At 42.4% G+C, this 22535-nt stretch overlaps 1 pseudogene; it reads right to left on the reverse strand.

Moving 5' to 3' along the window:
* Positions 1-16462: 16462 nt before the first annotated feature.
* On the reverse strand, positions 16463-17657 carry LOC147664130 (uncharacterized; annotated as a pseudogene).
* Positions 17658-22535: the final 4878 nt, after the last annotated feature.

Consider the following 22535-nt stretch of genomic DNA (forward strand, 5'->3'; position numbering starts at 1 on the left):
AATGCACCTCGTATTTTCCTGAAAGATCTAGCGTTTCGCAAGGACTGTTCAGCAATTTCTTGGAAATGTACAAGGGACTATCTGGTGCTAATAATAAAAACAGCAACCAAGATCACAGATGAATTAACGATTAAGATCCAGATCATTGAGACTAAACTCAACAACATGGTACACGTAACCGTTTACAAACAACGACTGGAAGAAATCAACAAAGAGATGAGCCAATCTCAAGAATTCCTGACCCAGCAGAAACTACAGAAATTAGGTAAAGAATTGAAAAAGTTCTCTTTAGAACGCATACATCCTTATAGCCATAAGGACTTCAAGCCCAATGACAATGCGTCTAATAACAGTTCCAACAGCGACTCTTCCACTGATGGTTCTGACTAGAGTGGAGACGATTTCTCCAATAACCAAAGAGGGAGGTTCCGTAACAAAAGGGGTAACCGACGGGGCAGAAACTACAGGCGTACCCCGCAATTCGCAATGAATCCGCCAATGATGCCATTTCCCCCGTTCAACCCCCACTTCCAAGGCTTGGTAGATCCATACTACCAAGGCCCACCACAACAGATGCAACAACCAATGAGGGGTAATTACCAACAAGGGCCGCCTTTTTTAGGGAGAGGCCAGAACAGTCGGTGCCCGAAACAGAAAGGGGTAACCTGGCAAGATCAAACACGCCAGGTCCAAACCAGGAGCGTAACCAGGGGCAAAACAGGAACCAACACAACTCCCGCGTCGTAAACCTTACAGTTAAGGTACTAACAGAAAACCAAGAGGAAGTACTCAACAAAGGTCTTGGATTTGTCCCGACACCTAACCTTGACACTTTCAAGATGAAATGGGAAATTGCAGAATTCTGCAGAAAGCTCAAACTGAAAGCCTTCTTCAGTAACCAATCCACACAAACTCCAGATGGAGATACCAACTTGAGAAAGAAGTCCACCTTTTGTCCTCTGAATACACAAGTACCAATTGAAATTGTCACATTCGGACAAGCGGTGATGAAGGAAATCGATGGCTTGAAAGACAATACAAAAAAACCCTTCCAAAATCTGTCGAGAGCAGAACAACAGGCATTGAGAGAACTAAAGGACGATGAGAATATCGTCATAAAACAAGCGGACAAAGGGGGCGGAGTAGTACTCCTCTCAAAAGAAGGCTATGATCGGCAATGCAAAGAACTACTTTCAGATCAGAAGTTCTACAAGCGAATAGATGTAGATCCCACACCCAGACTACAAAAGACCATAACATTAATGGTAACAGAAGCTGAGACAAATAATTGGATCTCGAAGAAAGAGGCACAATTTCTAGAGACCAACAACCCGAGAATACCTTATTTCTATTCGCTCCCTAAAATACACAAACCGCGCTCCCCACCACCTGGAAGACCCATTGTGTCGGGAATAGGTTCGGTCCTAGAACCTTTATCACAGTTTGCAGACCAATATCTCAAACTAATAGTCCAAAGGACCCCCACCTACCTGAAGGACACAAGGGACCTCCTGAATCTGCTCCGGAATTTTGCGTATTCAGAGGATAACATGATACTCGTAGGACTAGACGTAGAAAGCCTCTACACAAGCCTACCTCAAGAAAAAACACTGGAAACACTGGAGACCATTGTTTTCAATATGGACTGGGACCACAAGACCCCGAGACATTTTGTTCTCGAATGTTGCAGGTTGGCACTGACTGAAAACTACTTTAAATATAATGACACCATGTTTCAACAATGCCATGGAACTTCCATGGGAAGTACATTTGCGCCTAGCGTGGCGGGGCTCTACGTGAGCCAATTTGAGGAAACTCACATTAACAATCCAATCAACCCTTTCCAACAACAGATCCTGTTCTGGCGACGTTACATCGATGATGTGATCCTCATCTGGGAAGGAGACATGTCTAGTCTCATCAACTTCCACACCTGGATCAATACCCGGGATGAATGGCTGAAATTCACCTACACAGCAAATAGCAAACAAATTGACTTCCTGGACATCACCATCTACTCAGAGGGCCCAACTCTGCAAACTAAAACGTATTCTAAACCTACATCCAAAAACAGCTTACTCTCCTACCAGAGCTTTCATCCGAAACCTCTAAGAGAAAATCTCCCTTTCAGCCAATTTCTGAGACTGCGACGCAATTGCAGCAAACTGACGGAGTACAAAGAACAAGCCAATGAGCTGAGCGAAAAATTGGAAGAAAGATATTATCCTAAAAGAATCATCGAAAAATGCAAAAAAAGGGCCCGTAACCAGCCCCGAGAAAGTCTCTTAGAAACCACACCAAAAGAACCAGAAGTTGATATCACAACTTGTGTAACCACATATGGCCCTGCGAGTAACAGACTGAAAATGATAATCAATAAAAACTGGAGGATCATAACTTCAGGTGACATACAATGGCCCAAACCACGTTTTGCCAACAAACGAACCCGCAACCTCAAGGACATCCTAGTCCACACTAGACCCCTTACCACAAGACAGCCACCACCAGTCAACTCACCGCTGGACATGAGCCCAGTAACTGGTCATTATCCATGCGGATCGTGTTCTGTCTGTCCCCTTACAAAAGCGACAAAGGAGATACAACTGCTTCCAAATTTCAAATGGAAAATTCTGCATCACACCAACTGCAACACAAGTCATGCCATCTACATGATCACATGCCCCTGCAAGAAAAATTACATAGGGATGACATGTAGGAAAGTAAAACAGCGACTGTGTGAACATCGCAGCAATGTGAAATGTAAAAAGGCGACCACGAAGATGTCTAGCCGCTACCTGGAAACTGGCCACACTGTGAAAGATCTACAGTGGGTAATTTTAGAAACACTACACAACAAAGACCATAATGCAGAGAAAATCCTCTTTGAAAAAGAGCAACGGTGGGTGCACAGACTTGGTACAGATATCAATGGTCTGAACGATAACATACCGTGGGGTACAATTTATAATGGATGAACAAATTGAAATATCACACTAAAACATCCAATGAGTCACCTAAGTCTTTCTACCCTTCCCATCACTGTGCTACCTATAGAACCACCCATCCGGAAACGTTCCTCGTATTCCGGGACAGAGGTGGCAGAGTCAGCACAAGGAGTGAATGGAGAGCCAGAGGTACCACGAGGACCGCAACGCTGTTAAACGTAACGTATTAATGTAAAAGAGCATATTGTTCTGATTGAATGTTTACCATTGTAGCGTGCCTCCCTGACCCACCCTGATACGGAAGAGGCTTATTAGAGCCAAGATCATAGGTATGTCATTGTATACAGAAATGGCCGCTTGTGTTTGATTCTTGAGGTAAAGCATCACAGCCTGAGCGCGCTGTTGAATGACACAACATGCCTGGTTATGAGTGAACGTGTGCAATACCACCACACCTATATGCCTCCAATCCGGCACGGATAATCGTATGCCACTCACATCACTTGCCATATCCACCAAACTAAAACAGATCCTTCCAATCCCATGCCAATCAAGAGATAGTCGACCCTATTCTTTGAGTGGGGTAGTCAGTGCAAAGTATTGCCATTTTTTAGTTGCTACGCCACAGTGCGATTTATGTGTTCCTGGTACATTTCACCAGTCGTAATAGTCTTAAATGTCTCCCTTCACCTTTACCCCTTGTCTACAATGTCTTCTTTCTTTGCAGGTACTTTTTGACCTTCTTTTGGAGCAACATAATGCTTTGTTCCATTATTTAAAACTTTTCTCACCACCAATAGAGACGTGAGAGGTCTCTATTTCACGTCACGTTCCTGATTAAGCCCACATGACCTGTCAGGCATAAGATAGGGCTGAAACATGTCGACCTTTTTCACTTAGTGTGAACGAGTCATAATAACTCACGTTCACCGACATATTTTTAATTATATTGCCTCTGAATACAGAACGAATAAATAATTTTTCTGATCAAAAGAGACATTTTTTATCACTTCACCTCACCATCACTTATCACTACTGTTTTTAACAATGGGTAATGCCTCCTGGATGGAGGTTGCATAAAAAACAACCCGATGATTATGCACACACGTGCAAGGGACGGCGGAGAATAAGATATACCGCTCAATACCACACGATTACCAGCACGTGCATGAGGGTTAACATTGGGACTACTCGGAACAGTTACGGCATACCCAGAGTTATGCAGGACAAGTGATCCTTCCCCCCCTGATCATAAGTATATAATACGAGGAAATTGGTTGGATCACAAATTCCTCTCTCCCTCCACATTGATCTTGTTATATTTACTAAGCCATTAGTCCCTGCAGAAATGACCAAAGAGGAATCTGAGGGCATTAACTACAACTCAAAAGATCAAGACACTGAAGTTTTTCAGGCGCTGCAACAAAAAAACAAGTAATACAGTGCAGCCGCATTTTTGAATCCTCAGAAAAAGTACTCATGACTGCAAGAGCAGTGGAACATGCACATCAACAAGCTGCTGATATGGATGCTGGAACAGCACAGAATGAAACAGCATTGATCATGAAAAGTAAACTGAAGGATAAGGTAACGCCCCGAATATCGACAACTTTAAAGAAGAAGAAATAGTGTTTCCAATGTGGATTTTCGTTCCCCCATGAAGGGCAAATGTCCCGCCATTAGACAAAAATGCAAAAAATGACAACCATTTCATAATAGTTTGCAAAAGAGAAACTGATTGCTTCATAGTGAGAAGAGAAAATGGATGCTTGAAAGCTCCAGAAACATTCTCACCAGGCCCACAAGGCCAAAGAGCAACTACTACTGCGAAAAATGGAAACTAAATGAAGTTGATTTCCTTTAAATTCTTCTTGAAGAGGCTCTTCACTATCAAGCAACAGAGAGGAAGATGGGTGTGCGCTGATGTTGTCAACTAAAGAGCGACATGCAGATATAGGGTTGGCTGCTTACAAGAAGGAGTGCAAATTAACTAAGTAAAACTGCAAAACTAAGCAACAAAACTCATTTCAACGGTGTCTTAAAATTACACTGAAGTTGAATGGATGTCGCATAACTTTATCATAGACAGTGGTGCACTGATTCCACATCATGCTGGCAGAGAAGTTCAATGAATTGTCTCTTGTGCCACGCCTCACTCTGTCAACTACTGGCAAGGTTAAGGATAGTACTTGGCAACCATGTGGTATAAGAAGACGGCAGCGCAAGCGCCGATTCATGTTTTGCAAGGTACTTCGTCCAGTGCATGTTTTCTCAGTTTCACTACTGCTACTGACATGGGACTAATATCTATTAATTACAACCTCAGTGCGCAGTCCGAAATTGTGAGCCAGTTCCCATTATTGTTTCATGGCATAGGGAACCTCAAACTGATGAAAGTGTAGCTTCATATTAATGAGGACATTCACCCTGTTGCTCAGCGGCATCCCCAAATCACTTTCCATCAACAGGAGGCCGTTGAGAACGAACTAGAAACGTTGCTAAAGCAATACTTAATTGAGTGCTCCACCGGTCCTACACTATGGGTTTCGCCCATAGTAGTCATGCGAAAAAAGGACAGCGGAGGTGCAGAGCACATTTGTGTTGACGTACATCAACCCAAGAAGGCAATCGAGAGAGAAAACATCCAGGTCCTCACATAGCTGACATGATCACACAGCTGAACGGAGCCAAAGTCTTTTCTTGTGTTGATCTGATTAAAGTTTACCATCAACTTGAACTGGAAGACAACAGTAGGTGTATCACTACTCCTTCAACTCATGTCGGTTTTTTTTCGATACAAACAACTACGTTTTGGAGTGTTGTCAGCTGCAAAACTGTTTCATTGATGTAATTAGTCAAATAATTCAACCTATCACATGCTTTCAATTATGGTGATAAAATTCTGGTGTTTAGGGCAATGAAAAAAGAGCATGACAGAGGCCTTTTACAAGTATGACAACTACTTGCTGATGCAATTCTCACACTGAACGCTGAAAAATAAATGTAAGTTTACCAAAGAAAAGCTCAGATTCCTTGGACATATCTTTTCTGAAAGGGGGATAACTCCTGATCCAGATAAAACACTAGCATTGTCCTCTACCTGCACCCACAATATGTAACCATGCTGTGATCCTTCCTAGGCAAGGCCAGCTATTGCGCCAGATACATTTGGGACACTACCACATTGAGTGCACCGTTGAGGGAGCTAACAAATTGGAATATTCCATTTCACTGGTCTTCTGAATACAACTAAAATTTCAAAAAGATAAAACATGCAATTGAAAATGCAAGTGAAATGGCTTATTTTTATCCGAAGTTACACACTGAGATTATGAGGGATAGAAGTCGATGGGGCTAGGTGCCATTCTTGCTCAACATATCGGACATCCAAATGCACAGAGACACATTGTGGTTTATGCCAGCCGGAGTCTGTCTTAGACAGAATATGCCTATTCGGTGACGGGAAAAATAGCCTGGCTGTGGTGTGGGCCCGTGAGCATTTTCCAGTGTTTCTCCATGGAAAACATGTCACTATTGTTACTGATCATCAGGCACTGCTCACTTTTTTTAGAATCCTGAAAGTTAAGATGCACCCTTGAATTGAAAGGTGAGGGTTCCAATTGCATGAGTATGATTACAGTGTTGTGCACAAACCGGGAGAGGATCAAAACTGTGCAGATTATTTTTCGCAAGTTGTCTGATCACAGTTCAACATCCAAATCAGCTGAAGAATACATCAATTTCATTGAGAAGACAAGTACGCCTGCTGCTCTTTCTGCTGAACAGATCATCACTGCTACTACTGTTGTCAAAGACTTGCTCACTATCAACAAAGTCATTATAAAGCAATTATGGAAGAAAGCAATGTGTCCTCTAGCAGATGACGTTGAATGTCAAAAGTTTACAAATGTGCAAGAGGAACTGGCACATGAAGGATATCGTGGCATTGTAGCCACCAAGAGTACTCTCAGGGATCGGGCGTGGTTCCCCCACCTAAATGATCGAGTGGAGAAAGAATTAAAAGCATGTCCCATTTGAAATTGTCTGTCTCCAAAAACAACGCAATAGCCATATATATTGCCTGACCTTCCTACGCATGTATGATTGCCATTAATTTAATTGGATCATTAAACAATGGCCATCACCTCATGGTCGTCATTGATGAGTACTTTAATTTTCCCCTAGTGGAAGACTTATCGCCAGCCACTCATCACAACATTATCAATAGGCTGGATGACATTTTCGCAGTGTGGAGGCTTCCTGCAGTTCTCAAATTGGGCAATCGTCCACCTTTTAATAGCAAAGAATTTAAGGAGTTCCTTGCCTGGGTGAAAAGCAAACCTCTCTGGGTGCAGGCTAATGGCATTGTGGAACAATTCATGGACACTCTAAGAAAGTATTTCAACAAGCCGCAATGGAGGCATTGATCTAAGACAGTGTCATGCCAAGCCCTTCGTATCTACAGATCTCCCACTCCAGCACGGGTGAGAGTCCTGCCATCTTGGTGTTTGGGAGAGCTATGGGAACAAAGATACCACAATGGACCTCGAATTGCCCAGAATATGATGAGAAGATTTGCAGCAAGGACACTTCTCAAAAGTGCAAAATGAAAATCTATGTTTTCAAGCATTAAAGACACAGTCTTTAATAACGGAGCCTGGGTTCTAGTGAAACAAAAACGAAAAAGAAAGACCGATGCTCCATTTGAAGTCAAACCATTAAGAGTTGTGACCAGTAAAGGACATATGGTGACTACTCAATGTCATTGAAAATCCATTACAAGGGTCTCATCAGAGTTGAAGCCCTTGTCTTGATGTTTATTGGCTCCTGATATCACAAGTGGAGTCATTCCACCTGAGTGCTCAAATCAAGTGTCTGATACCACAGCAATGACACTCGATGAAGGTGCACCTCATATATGTCATACTACTTTATCTGGCAGACTTGTGCGAGTCTCTCGAAGGCTTTTCAAAGAGCTATGATATTTATGTTGTCCGTAGTTTGTTATTTAACAAAGGGGAAGATGTAGTGTCTTGAGGTGTGCACTGGAACTCTTTTAGGACTATGCAGACTTTTACTATGTGGACCCTTTACCATGATTACAAAATTGGTTTGGGTGTGTTCAATAAAGTTATGATGCAATGCACTCGGATTGTGGTTGTATGCTGAGGAATAAAGACGCTTGTTAAAGAGCTCCTTGTGTGTCGGGTCATACGCATGCTCCCGGGATGGGGAAGACGCTACACCACTGTTCTTTTTTAATCTAGTCCACTTTGCCTCCACTAATTCAGGCTTCAACATTGCTGGTCACTTCTGTTAGCCAGTCGGTGTGATCTTGGATTGAGCTCAGTTCACAATGGTAATAGGCACAAATCCACTAGGGCCACCATCTTGGGCCGGGCCCAACGCAAAAACTACAATCCTGTAAGAAGCCAGAAACCCAGTCTCTGTGTCTGCCAACCATCAGAGTTTCCAAACTCGTTAGAGATGCTGAGAGTTTCTTTGCGGACCACCATAATCCCACCCCATGTTTTCTGATGATACAGGGACAGCACCCTTTGCATCATTTGTTTCTCTGTGACTTCTCTCCACAGAGCATCTAGCCTGAGTTTCTTCCTCTAAAACTAACCATTCTTCCTAACTCTCTACAATTCAGTCTCCAGCTCTAGCTTCCAGAATGTGTGCATGATATTTCTATGGGAACAGGGGCTGCACCAGATTTAAGGATGGGACTAGTAAACTGTAGGAGGACTGAGGTAGTAAAAATATAGTGGACATGCTAGTGGGGAGTTTCTGAGGATGCACACACTTCAGAGTTCTTATTGATTATACTATTAGCTTCCTTGCATTCCAAAATCTTCAATACCAACCCTGTATTAGTACTGCATATTTAACCTATCTCATTCAAAAGGATTGGATTGAAGGGCAGTTAATGGTCTATTCAGCTTTTTCCAGAACCTTTATTGGCAATACTTGTTGCTGACTACCTTTGTCAAGGCAGTTTTTCTGGCCATAGAGAACCCCGAAGAAATTGAACAATCCTTGTAACAAATATTGGTTGTTGTTTCCAGAACCACTGTAACCAGATTGTATCGCAAAATCACAAATACTGTCATTTTTTGGCTTAGACTGTCGTGAGGTAGCAATGTAGAGGAGTTAAGGATTACTTTTTAAGGGGGATTTGGGACTGGATAGTCATGTTAAGATGACATGTACTGGACCATAATAAATATATTGTCCGTATAGGGTTGGAAAAATCATTGGCATTGACAGCTAAAGGACATATATTGATGTAATGTGATTGTTGTTTCTAGTCCCAACCCCATAGTAGTGGAGAATCGGATGTTCGCACAATAGCAGAGGGTCCTGTATGCATTTACAGTAACTATGCAGGCAAACTTGGGTACATTTGGGGTCTATCACAGATGAGACATTCAACCTGCTGGGTAAAGTCAATGGGTTCAGGGGACAATTATTACAAGTCCTACTATTCTCTGGGATGGATAATGGCTTGTGCCTCAGTCTTTTGGCGAACTAGATGTGCTTCTGATGCATGCGGTCAGAAGTTCTCCAGGTGACTGAATGTGCGTCCCATGCACATCGACACAGCTCTTGAAGCAGGCTGATCAGGCTCTCTGAAAGGCAACGGCATGTCATGGTAGGCCAAGTCACAGTTTAATGTCCCTCTCAATGGTAAATATTGTGCATGCAGTTCTCGGGTCACAATATGATCTTCATGGTTGACAAGGTTATTTCTGGATATCATACAAGCATTGCTACATATTGTTTTAATGCTGTGATGGACACATAGCAGCACACCTACCTCAGTGGGAAAGAAGACCACCTCAGGAAAGTCACACTGAAAAAGCATTTTACAATAACAATATTTTGAGTTCTTCCAGCTCTGTCCTAGCAGGAGGTGATAATGAGGTTATCTGTCCCTAGCAGCAGTCTTCTTGGAATGGGCTAGGAAGCAGCATTGGTTTCTGATATCAGCAGCACTCCATGCTTTGGTTAATGATCCTCACAGCAGTCACACACAAGCAGCTGGAGATTGGCTCTAAGGCTATTGCGTCCCTATTGCGTTCCTCATAAATGCAGCTTTTGACAGTCTTTTCAAACTGGTTCTAACGCATGATGAGAGGACGGACAATATTCATGTACCCAGTGCAATTCTTATCTAGTTGGGTGCTGGCCTTCTGAACACTATTTCTTTCTCACACAGTCAGTTTATTTCTTTAGAGATTTACAAGTGTTTTGACTCAATCAGTCAATCAGGTCTGGCGGAGAGCTTTTTTGTGGTGATACAATCGGTTTCAAAAGCATCTTTCTTAAACCTGAACTCATCCTCTGATAAACAAACCCCATACATCTTGCAAAAAAATGATGGCAGACATTCCATAATATTGCCGTGGTTAGTGGATTCAACCCAATCCTTCAGACAAGCAGGTACATGTTGCTCGGCGTCAATGCTTTTCTGCCAGAGCTGGCCACAAGGGTATGGATAGACCTATAATATATCTCCTTTGCTCAGATGTTGGCGAGATCTTACTCTTGACCACAATATTTGTAAAGTTGTTGCTTTCTTCCTGAAAACAAATAGATCGGTCATTACTCGTATGATGCATTGATGTAATCACAAAGCTCTCTCATCTCTGATCCACAGAGAAATTTGGAACTCAGACCTAAGCACACAATAACTTGGCTACTATAGAGAGGGAGAGGGCTGCACAGTGCAGGTACATGCAGGTGCATTGGATGTCCTGGGGACCCTTACTTTGGGGTACCCTTCACTCATCCCCCCCCCCCACACACACACTCTCTTACTTTACCCTATTGCCTATTCTCAATCATTGCATATCTTGCTACTTGTGTACGTGATACAAAGAATAAAAGAACATGTTTCAGCACTTCCCTTTTAAAAAAAACTTGCTCTAAAATATCTAAACACTCAATGGTCACTGGTCAACCTTGAGCCGCAGCCCTAACACTGATGGAGTTTGTCTGATTTTACACCAAATAAAGAGAGAGAAGTCCCACGTACCAAAGGGACAGGGTATTACTTAGTCAAAGAAGAAGATAAATTCCCTTTGGTAACCAAATAAAATAATTGTTCAACCAAGCAACTCAAATATACCACAAACCATTCATATCAATCATACAAAAAAACAAGTACCGCTATTTGTAATGCCACAAGACAACCACTGACTAATTATGGAATGCCACCTATATTTTATTAAAGAAATGTTGGAGCCATTAAAAAATGTTCATTATACAGAATTTATAAATCTTCATATTATAAAAAGCATATATCATTATACAATTTCATGTATTACACAGGCAGCATATCAATTAGTCAAGAGGGAGATGCAAAAATTCATCAAGTATCAAAAACAAATATTATATCACATATATAAATCCTACAAATAGTACATACACTATATCAAAGTATTAAAAACTAATAAAAATGTATAGTCTAAAAGAAAGATGAAACAAAAGAAGAAGAGAGAGAGAGACAGACAGCAAATACAACAGTACACGTATTAGTGGTTCGTGTACTAATCCAGGTAAAAAAATGCAAATGCCAGACATGTATGCAGTCCAAGTATTTTTATCACATGACTGGCCGGTACACTGGATTTAGTTTATCCCAAGCATTGACGCGTTTGGGTGGTGTTCACAGAGTAATGGTCACTCTTATCAATACAAATATATTCCAGGTCAATCTGTTTGCACCGTCCCTCCTTATTCTAAAAGTATAGTGTGTAATCAAAATGTATACTTCCAAAAAACGCAGGTTTGATGTTATAATTTATTTTTGTTGTTACTTTGACAATCTAATCTGCTCCATGAAAACTCTTCAAAAAGAGTGATGCAAAAATGACAAATAATTGTATATCACATTTACACAGCCAGTCAAAAGCATTTCCTACTGTGGCTAAAAAGAAATGCAAACAATTTGGGTTACATAAATCAGTTAAAGATGTGTTAGAACTGTTGAAAGGAAGCAATTGGCCAACTTTAATGTCATATTATTAATATTGCACAGTTCATTACAAAAACCTTCACAGAAATGGAAAACAAGTCAAAATTCCAGTCATTCCGCCACAAAAAGTGGCAAAGGAATTAATCCCAGAGACACCACACCAATTTTGAATCATTAAAAAAGAGGATAAAAATACATATTTTTTTTGCCAAAGCCAAGAACAGGTACATGACTCTACAGGTTGCCAAGGGAAAAACTGACTTAATGAAAGTACTTTGAAGGGCCGAATGCACTTGTAGATTTTACTAAGGGCAATGCAAACAAAATTAAAACGTACATCATTGTTTAAATAACAGGGTTTCTTTACAGTACTTGGACTATGGAAACTTGGAAATGCAACGGAAGAACAAACATAGTAGAAGAGTACATTGTAAGCTATGACTCCAGGTTTAGAAGGGTTATTAAAATGTTTAATAAATATCTAGTTTCTAAACATATGTGATAAACAGTATTTGAAAATGCCTATTTTTGTTTTATACGCTCACTTTCTTTATTTCCCTTAATTTAAAAATTCATTGCGAGAGAAAAACGCTTTGAGAAATGTATTCTTTGAAGTTGTTATCTTTGAAGTAATGATTTAAAGTGTTCATATCAAAATAATGAGGTAAAATAGCGAATGCACCATCTGAATTTCCTTCAATTTGTTGGTGGAAGTTTGTATGGCTATTGCTCTTGGGATTTAGAATTTCGCATGGAAATCTAACTATTGCCTTTTTATTTTTCGGCCATTTATGTGTGCCTGTGTATTGCTGGCAAGTGGTTCATGGCATATGTGTGACCTTTAATTAGTTCTGGTTTTGTAGCCAGCATAACTTTGCATTCTAGAACTTCTATTTTTTCTTTTACCCCTATCAGTATGGGCTTACAAAAGCTGACATAGTAAAAGCTGTTAAATAAAAACCTAGAAATGTAGTCCTAGAATGTGTCACCCATGACTTAGTACCATGCATGTGGGCCTAAATGCGGGTTGCATATGTCTATACGGGTGTTGAGCATAAGCACCGTGCCTCTGAATGTGCTGTCTGTGTGAATGGGGGTTTAGAGGTTTCTCAAGCACCGGGGCAGTCAATAGTTACTGGATGAAGACAATGGTGATGGCTTCATTACATTTCCAATTGGATAAATAGTATTACTTTTATATAATGGTGATTTTAAGCTTAGGTTCCTCAAGCAGTCGTGGAGTACTCCAGGAGGTGGTTGTAAGCTTGGAACTCAGGCGCATTATGAAACAGTAATGGCATGCAGGCATAGATTCCATTTTTCTATCAGAATACTGCTTTAAAGAATATCCTTGTGATGTGGCTCACTGGTAAAGGCGGCAGACCCGGAATCAGAGGACGGCCCGGGACCAGGGTTCAATTCCCGACGCGGCAGGGTCGTGGACCAGGGTCAGCAGACTTGATAATTCTCGCCTCGGTGCCTACTCTAACCAGGGATCACACTCGGCAACTCTGGGCATTAGCTTGCCTCATCTCCACAACGGCCCCCCACATACGCCGGGGATGCCTGGTTTCACCTTGGAGATACCCAGTAGGGACATCTCACAGGGAAAGCCAGGACGGGTTCCCCAGCGGTCTACAGCGCGGAGATACCCCATGTGGGGTGATTCATGCGCTTTACAAGACATCATTACATTACAAATGTGGGGAAAAGAGGGCAGCGAAACCGATGAACAGCGAAACAAACCAGAAGGTTCTATCACCTTCTGGGGAGCCAACAGAATCCAAGCATATTTTAAGTGATTTCAATAATGCACTTATCTAAAAATACCATTGTAGTAATTCTTCTCCTGTGGTGTTGTTTACAAACCCTTGTAAAGGTGCCTAGAAGAATGTTTATTCCATGCTTTTTGGTGGCCATGGGTGCATAGATTACTTGATGGATATGAGTCATAAACACAAAATGCTTAAAGCATGTTTGCATCTCCCAACAATGTCACTGTGAAAGAGTTGTTCCAACACTGACCATAGTCTTCAAATATTGGTATGCATCCTATTAATTTAAACTTGGCGACAGATATATTCTAGACATGTTTTATTTTGTCACTTATTTTATTTTCATCCATCATCTTATATAATTCCTTATTATTACATTTGTAAAAAACATTTCATCACAAATACATTTTTTATGAATATTTTTTCAAAATACATGATTCTTAACAAATACAAGAGAATATCACAAAATAGTAATAAATATATACAAAAAATTACACAAAATACTTAAGGAAACACCACCTGATATCATACACACAAACTCAAAATACTGCCACTCTCACACCCATACTTCATTCAAACCACACCATCAAAGGAAAAAGGAAGAACTGAGTCTAAGTTGGCAAGGTCTTAACGCCAATTCTTGGGTCTCAAGATCCAATCTGAGACCCCTGCACCAGGTCAACGCGCGTTTCGGCGGCTCTAGGCCACCTTCCTCAGGACCTCTTTCGTACAATCTAATCCAGGATATCAGGGGACCTAAAAAATGTGTATAAAGAGAAACATTTTCTGTCACCAACAAATCTCTCAACAAGGTGAGAAAAAAGACCAATTTAACTTGATAAGAGAACATTGTTTAGATTAACACAGCAGCTCTTCACATGACCACAAGTTGCAGAAGAAAGTGCATAAAATAAGGTTATACAGCACACTTAAATAATGTAATGACATCTCGTAGAATACATGGTAATTCACTGATCAAGAAGACAATGTTTATAATAATTCCACCTTTCTAAAAAGACTGCTGCAATATATATCGCTTTATTTGAATAAGCAAAGAAAGGGGAGGAAGGACCTATTCTTTCAAAAAATTCTATGCATTTCCAACAAAAAGCATTGAACATTACATGCTGTAAAGATATATTAGTCTACTTACGGTAAAAACAGATAGTTCCTATTTCTTGGATCCTATTCTCATCTGAGATAACCGATTTGGAAAGTCAGTATATGTATGAGATACCTAAATAACAGAAAAAAATGCCCTTGCTCTAAATAATCCAGATGATTCGAACTCAACCGAAACCAACCTTTTTTTAAAAAAAAAACAGTTCTTACCAGTTCTTGGCACAACACGTGGTCGGATCTTAACGACAAATCAGTTCTTTATGGTAGCACAAGTGAGGTCTTCAATAAGGCAATCTAGCTACAACGAGAATACGCCGATGTTGTGAATCATGGAACTCTATCACAGAGCTCAATACTGTTCTACATAGCCAAAGGACATATAATTGGAAACACACCTCTTAGTCAGCTATTAGCTTCCGCACTTTTTTTCTCTGATTCAATAATGAGATAATATACTGAGATAATATACTGAGACGTTTTCTGTTGATAAGGAGACTTGCTCTGCTTATAAAGGATCTAAAACGTTAAGATAAGACGCAAAGTCAAAAACAGAGATTGCACTAATCATATAAGGATATATCTAGATCATGTGGGGATTATATTACTAAATATCCGACACTGTCTTGCACAAACGTGTGCCTTACCAAAATATCTTACATATATCAATTCCGAGATGAAATTCCAAAAAGCGTTGGTTGAATAAAAGTAGAGACAGCTTACTCTGCCCGACCATCTGAAACGTAGAAATAGAATATGTTTCAGGGTGAAACGCAAAAGCGTGAAGTCAAAAAGAGAGTCCCCCTAATAATATAAGTACACGGCAAAGGGATAGAGTTTTAACTATCCATAGTCTCATATCGCGTAGGGGGAAACGAGAGAGCGTGAAATCAAAAACAAATTCACACTGATTCTTAAAAACACACGGCAAAAGGATAGAGTTCTAACTGTCCATTGTCTCGTGTCACGCAAGCGTTCTACCTACCCGGGAGTCTTCCGTCGTGCAAATTACTCTCTTCTACCTGGAATTCTCGTAGTAAACAGCATTCTGGGTTCAATTTCCGGCTTATGAGTCCTATGCAAGAGTGCGTAATACCGCAATATCACCTGTTCATCCAGCGCGATCTTAAACGTAAACGAGGACTAAAAATAAACAAGGGACTATAATACACTACCCATTCGTCTGACGCATACTACAAGCGTGGGAAAGAACTGAGAATCGGTAAGGGTCTGCAGTTCATCTCTATATCCGCATGAGAGTATCCACGGATACGATATACTATGCCTCCAATGAAACAAAATCGGTTATCATTAACTAAATTGCAAGGAAGAGAATATTAATATCCGAATTCTCCTAGGGACCACTTTCTAAAAAGCCCAAGCGATCATGAAATCATACGAAGAGAATGTTCTCTAAGTGCCAATATTAACAGATATCATGCACACCCAAATTACGATATTCATTTTAAATGCGCTTGTATAATAATTGGTATACAGGAAAACTGCAAGTCAGATAGGACACTCCAACTGTAAAGGATACACAGAGAGGATCAGGCTATCAATCATATTGACATAGCTTCAAGATGACTCATATAGAATTAGGATACAGATACTGGCTATGTGAAATAAGTTGATCTCTATTTTGTAACGTACCAGGATATCTCCTCATTCAGGCCACGTTTAACACAATCCAGATGGTAAATCCAGAAGGTTTCACGTTTCTTCCGGGTGATTTCATTTGATTGGCCTGTTCTTGGTACTACCTTTTCCAGGATAGACCACCTGATTTCTTGCTCATTGTGGTTCTTATCTAGACAGTGTTGAACCAAGGGTGCCATCAGTTTTTTAGTTCTGATGGCAGACTTGTGTTCACTGAATCGGAGACGAAATTCGCGGCCTGTTTCTCCCACATAAGCCAAGCCACAGTTGCAAAACAAAATATAAATGATATTATTGCTGCGACAATTTGTCAAGTATCGTAGTTTGATTTCTTTATCATTATATTTAATGACCTCAGATATAATAGCTGAATCACAGGCGTGGCAGGAGCCACATCTGTGATTGCCTAAGACAGCTGGTAGGCCCGTGATGGAAAGCAGGCCATCTGATGGAGAACATTTTATTTGCCTGGTGTGTACCAGCATATCCCTGAGGTTTGTATTCCTTCTGTAGGCTAACAGGGGTGGTGGCAAGAGGGGAGCATTATCATCAGAGTTCAGAATTCTCCAGTTTTTATTAATAATGTTCCTAATTTTGAAATTCAAGGTAGAGTGATTAATCACACACGTTATCCGATTTTGATTTGAACGTTTTGACCCCTGGAGTAGCGCAGTTCTGTCATAATATTTAGCTCTTTTGTAGGCATGCCGTACAAGGCGATGGGGATTTTTTTTGTAAAAGGGGATAACCTCTCTTAAGCAATCTATCTTTAAGAGCATCTCCATGTTTGTGGAAAGAACTCATATCCGTGCAATGGCGACGAATTCGCAAAAATTCCCCAAAGGGGATGGATTCCCTTTGGCAGTTGGGGTGGTAACTATCAAACTTAAGGATAGTATTCTTAGCTGTGCTTTTCCTAAAAAGGCTTACTGTCAAATGACCATCAATACCTTCAATGCTGATATCTAAAAAATCCACTTTGTAGTTGTTAAAATTCACTGTGAAGCTCAGATTGGTATCACTGGCATTCAGCCAAAGGACAAATGCCTGCAACAATTCAACTGGACCGCTCCAAATGAAAAAAATATCATCTATGAAACGCTTCCAAACAGAAACATTTTCAAAAAATGGGGCCAATTTATTGTAGATATTCTTAAGCTCCCACTCTCCCATGAAGGTATTAGCCACACTGGGGCACAAGAAGCCCCCATTGAAGTACCCTTGATTTGTTTAAAGAGGCGGCCGTTACATTCAAAGAAGTTGTCAAAAGAACAACTTCCAAGCATTGTAAGATAAAAACATCAAAGCGGTCCGCCGGATATCTCTGCAATAGGTCTGAGACCGCCTGTAACGCTCGACATTGAGGGATATTGGTGTATAACGCCTCAATGTCGAGCGTCACAAGGATGTCTGTGTCAGGGTTGAATGGCAAGCCCTCTATCTTGTTGATTATATCACTGGTGTCACGGATGTAAGAAGCATACTTATGAGTGAGAGGGCAAAGAAATCTATCAACATATTTTGATAGGGGCTCCGTGCAGGACCCAATGGTGGATATTATGGGTCGCATGGGTGGATTTGTTTCTGACTTATGTGTTTTTGGGAGGCCATAAAGAGCGGAAATTGTAGGAGATGATTTATTTAAGAAAACATATTCATCTTCACAGATATACCCATCTGTGAATGCCACTTGGGGTATTTCTTGAATATGCTTGTTCAACCTTTCCAATTCTTTGCGTTGTGCTGGTCTATAATGATCTGTCACTGACAGCATTTCAGACATTTTATCATCATAGGTAGTCCTGTCAAATAAGGCAATCCCCCCACCTTTGTCACATGGTTTAATGACAACGGAGGGATTCGTTTTCAATTTATTAAGAGATGCAACTTCCAATTTAGAGAGATTAGACTGTGGTTTATAAGGATTTTTGATGACTCGTGCAATATCACGAAGGACACTGTTAAAAAATGCGCACATCCGTGCCTACTATGTCCAACGTCCGAGTAAAAGTTGATGGAGGTTTGCATCTAGACAGATTATAATCTTCCTCATTTGGCGGTCGATCTAAGAAGAATTTATTCAATCTGACCTTTCTAAAGAAGGCAAATAAGTCCTCATGCAACTTGAATTTATTCAAGTGTACACTCGGAACAAAAGATAAACCTTTACTCAACACTTCTATGTCCTCAGGTTTGAGTGATATGGAAGAAAGATTATAGATTGGTAAATTTTCTTCAATGATAGAAGTAGATTCCAATGTACCTCCTACCACCAGTACTGCTGGTTGCGTGTCCTCACATACTGTTGTGGAGGTTGAGGGCTCATTTGGGCTTGGGCTCCTTGGTCTTGCCACCGTACATTCCTTCCTCTGTATTGGCCCCGGGGTAAAAAACGCCTTCCATTGAATGGTTGTTGGGTGGACCTACCTCTAAATGGCTTAGAATTGCATTGGCCATTGCTCATATCTTGATAGTTATCTCCATCTGATCCAGAAGAACCAGAATCTGAGAAATTGGTGTACCTCCTCCCTGAGTAGCCATTGAAATTAGGGTTATAATTCCCTTGTGCCCCCTCCTGATAGTAACTAGGGGTGAGGTAAGGGTAGGTCTTTTCTTTGGTAAACCACCTCACATCTTTTCTTAGCTTTTCTGTCTTTTTGTTAGTAAGGTAGGTATCAAAGTCCTTCATTTCAGTCTGAATTTTTTCCAGGCTACTCTTAGCTTCATCCACAGCTGTGGATGCATTAAGTTTAGTTTCTAAGTCGTTAATTTTCTGCAAAAGAGTATATGCTATTTCCTTGGCTATTTCTATAATCAACATCATCCAGTCCCTGGAGCAGCGGTTAGAAATAAGTGACCACCGCTTCAGGAACTTTCTGATGTCGACAAATAATGCAGGAGCATTGCGGACTCTTAGTCCTGAGGGGATTACACCCGCTTTGAGATACTCAAACATATAATATGCATGAGATTCTATTTGTTTCAGTTTTTTTCCGCATATTCAATAGATTTTGCCAGTCGCTATTACCTAATTGGTGAGTAGGGCACGGACCACTATCTCCCGTGACTCTGCCCATCAAAGAATTGAAATCATCGTCAGAAAATCCAAACGTTTGAAAGTTATCCATTATCAAAAATGTCTGAATCCAATATATATGTTTGTATATATAATACTCACGTGTCAAGGGCAGATATGAGCAAAATATCTAAGAGAAGAAAAAAGGTTTTTTTTTAAAAGAAAAAACAAACAGGAATTAGGGAAAACCACAAAGAATGTGTAACCAAAATAAGAAAAAAACAACGAGATGGTCATGTGAGAATAACCTATGATCAATCCAACAAAGTAATCATTTACAAAAGAAAAAAATCAACAAGGATTAAGCAAAAAAGGATATCCCACGGTTAAAAAAACGTCAATGCTAGTAGCAGGTATGATGTTGGGGTTGATCTCCCAACAATGAATTTGCATTCAGGGCCACATAAAAAATATGGTTTTGGTGTAGAAGATTTAGTCCAAAGTCATAGCTCCTGTGCACAATTAATCGGGCTGCTGGGCTTCAGTACGCAGTGACAAGATGAACACTGTACATGGGAGAACAGTTATAGATTCATTGGTCTCCAAAGTCAAAGCTGGGGCGAAGTTTGGAGCGTGGTCTCGCCAGCGGCAAGATGGCTGCGTGCTGAGCGAGCTCTGCCACTGGGCTGAATAATCCTTCACAATCTGGCCTCAGTAGGAGGCATCCTGCTGCCATACTGCCTCCCCACACCTTGTAATTAAGCTGTGACGCCGTGGGAACCATGGGAGAGTGACGTCCTGGGTGTGTGCTGCGTGCAAGCCCACCACCCACCTACATCCCTTGTGGTGTCTGGGGGTCTGTTCCGGCCCGTCCTGTCTGCTGCTGTGGTCCCCTGCCGTGCTCAGAGGGTTGACCGCCTGCTGCTGCTGCCTGTCCTGGGCTGTGCCGGTTTCCCCTGGGACCGCTCCGTGCTCTAGGCGGTGGTGCCTGTATCGATGACTCGGGTCCGGGCTGCCTGTTGGTCCGCGGCCTTTGATTGAGCAGGGGCGCCCCAGGGCCTGCTCCTGCCGACAGCCGTGTCTCCCGGTTGTGTCGGCATGACTCACTGGGACCTGCACGCGTGCGGAGGAGCTGCTGACTGCCAGGGCAGGGCCAGGGACTTCATCAAACCCCTCCAAGTAAGGCTGCGTGCAGCGGGGAGGTCCTGGCTGTCTGACACCCTCCATCTCTACGCTTTAACTACGTGGGCTTGGTGCCCACTCGTTCTCCAACTCTGGCGGCCCGCCTTTCCTACCTGCACCTGGCTCCCCCTCTGGCCTACCTCGCGCCCAACTGGCCACACGAGTGAGCAGACGCCCACATTGCAGAGGCCTCACGTGGATTTGGATATCCTAGCCAAGTAAGATTTTAATATATCCTGGGACCTGGCCAGGTGGCCCAACTGCCTTCCTCCCAGTACTGTGGCTGTGGGGCCTTGAGGCCTGCAACAACTCTGACCTCTACGGCCCGCTTCTCCTGACGGCACCCCATCTCCTCCTTAGCCGCCACTAGCCCACAGTCTTCTACTCACCGCTGTCTTGTTAGGACAGGTGGGGGGGGCGTATGCCTGAGGTCGCCTGTCCTGTCCCGGGCTTCCCGCATGCCTCACGTGGCATTATACTCACAGCGAGATCACCCAGCGCACTTCATCTCGTCACCTCGCGGCCCTTCAGTTTTGCTGGCTGCAACCTCTGTTGTCCCAGAGCTGTGCGTTCCTGCTCACCAAGCTGCCCCTAAATGCCTGTGTCTTTGCCTGCGGCCTGGCCTGGACTTCTCTGGGCGCCCTTGGTGACTCACTGGGCCTTCGTGGGGTCACACCCAGGAACAGTGCCTTTTGATCTCCCTGCGGCTCCGCCTTGCTGGACAAGGCTTCGGACCTGCGACCTCGCCCTGCAATGGCGTCAGGCCTCCTGAGCTTTTACCTACCTCTCCTGCTCCCTCGCTGGGAGCCGTCATGGGGAAGACGGATAATAGGCAACCTAAAATAATCTTGTTCGGTGTGGTGCGGGCAAGGGCGCTGAGCCCCTCTCAAAGCCAATGAACACTTTACCCAGACCGATGTCCCTGGAGAGCAGGAGGACAGTCTCAGAACCATCCTGTTGGATGGTCAATCCAGTTTAAAGTCATTAGACGGAAAAATCTATCACCTCATGTCCCGCCTCGGCCAAGTGAAGCAGAGGGTGGACTCCCACGAAGTGCGGCTGGTCCAGCTGGAGGCGAGGGTGTCAGATGCCGAGGACACGGGTGTGTCCAGTGACCAGAAACTTCTTAACATGGACAAAATTCTCAAGCTCATACGGTCTAAGAATGAGGATTTGGAGGCGCCCTCCCGAAGGAATAACGTCTGCATCGTTGGCCTGCCGGTGTCCACTGCCAATGGGAAAATGGAGGTCTATCTTGGGTCCCTGCTTTGTGAGCTCTTTGGCCGGGTCCTGTCTACCCACTTCATTGTTGAACGGGCGCACAGATCACTTAGCCCCGGCCTTCTCCAGGGGCCCCAGCGCGGCCTATAATCGCCTGCCTGATGAACTATCGGGATCGGGATTCCTTACTTCGTAGGGCCAGGCTGCTGGGCGAGATCAACCATCAGGAAAGCATGCTAACATTCTACCCGGATTTCACTCAGTCCTTCTAGGTGGCCCAGAGTGATTTTCTCCCTGCCAAGCGCATCCTGCAGCAGCTTTACATGACGTACTTGATGCTTTACCCTGCCAAGCTTCGTATTGACTTTGGTGAGAAGCCCAAACTCTTCACGGATCCAAAAACTTTGTGAAGCAATTGCATAAATCCTCTCCCCTCATCCGTCGCTCCGATTCTGAAGATCACCATGACTGAAACCCCCATGTCTGGCTTTGTATTTCTGCTTTGCATGTCCAATGTTGGTATTTCTCAATTTGCAATGTTACCACAAGTTACCTTTTCTCTTCTCTATGTTTGGGTCCCGGATGTCTCTCTATCCCTTTGGGGGCAGGTGGTGGGTGGCCCTGCACTGTAC

Source organism: Lissotriton vulgaris, unplaced genomic scaffold (genome assembly GCF_964263255.1).
Source record: "Lissotriton vulgaris unplaced genomic scaffold, aLisVul1.2 SCAFFOLD_6258, whole genome shotgun sequence".
Lineage (NCBI taxonomy): Eukaryota > Metazoa > Chordata > Amphibia > Caudata > Salamandridae > Lissotriton > Lissotriton vulgaris.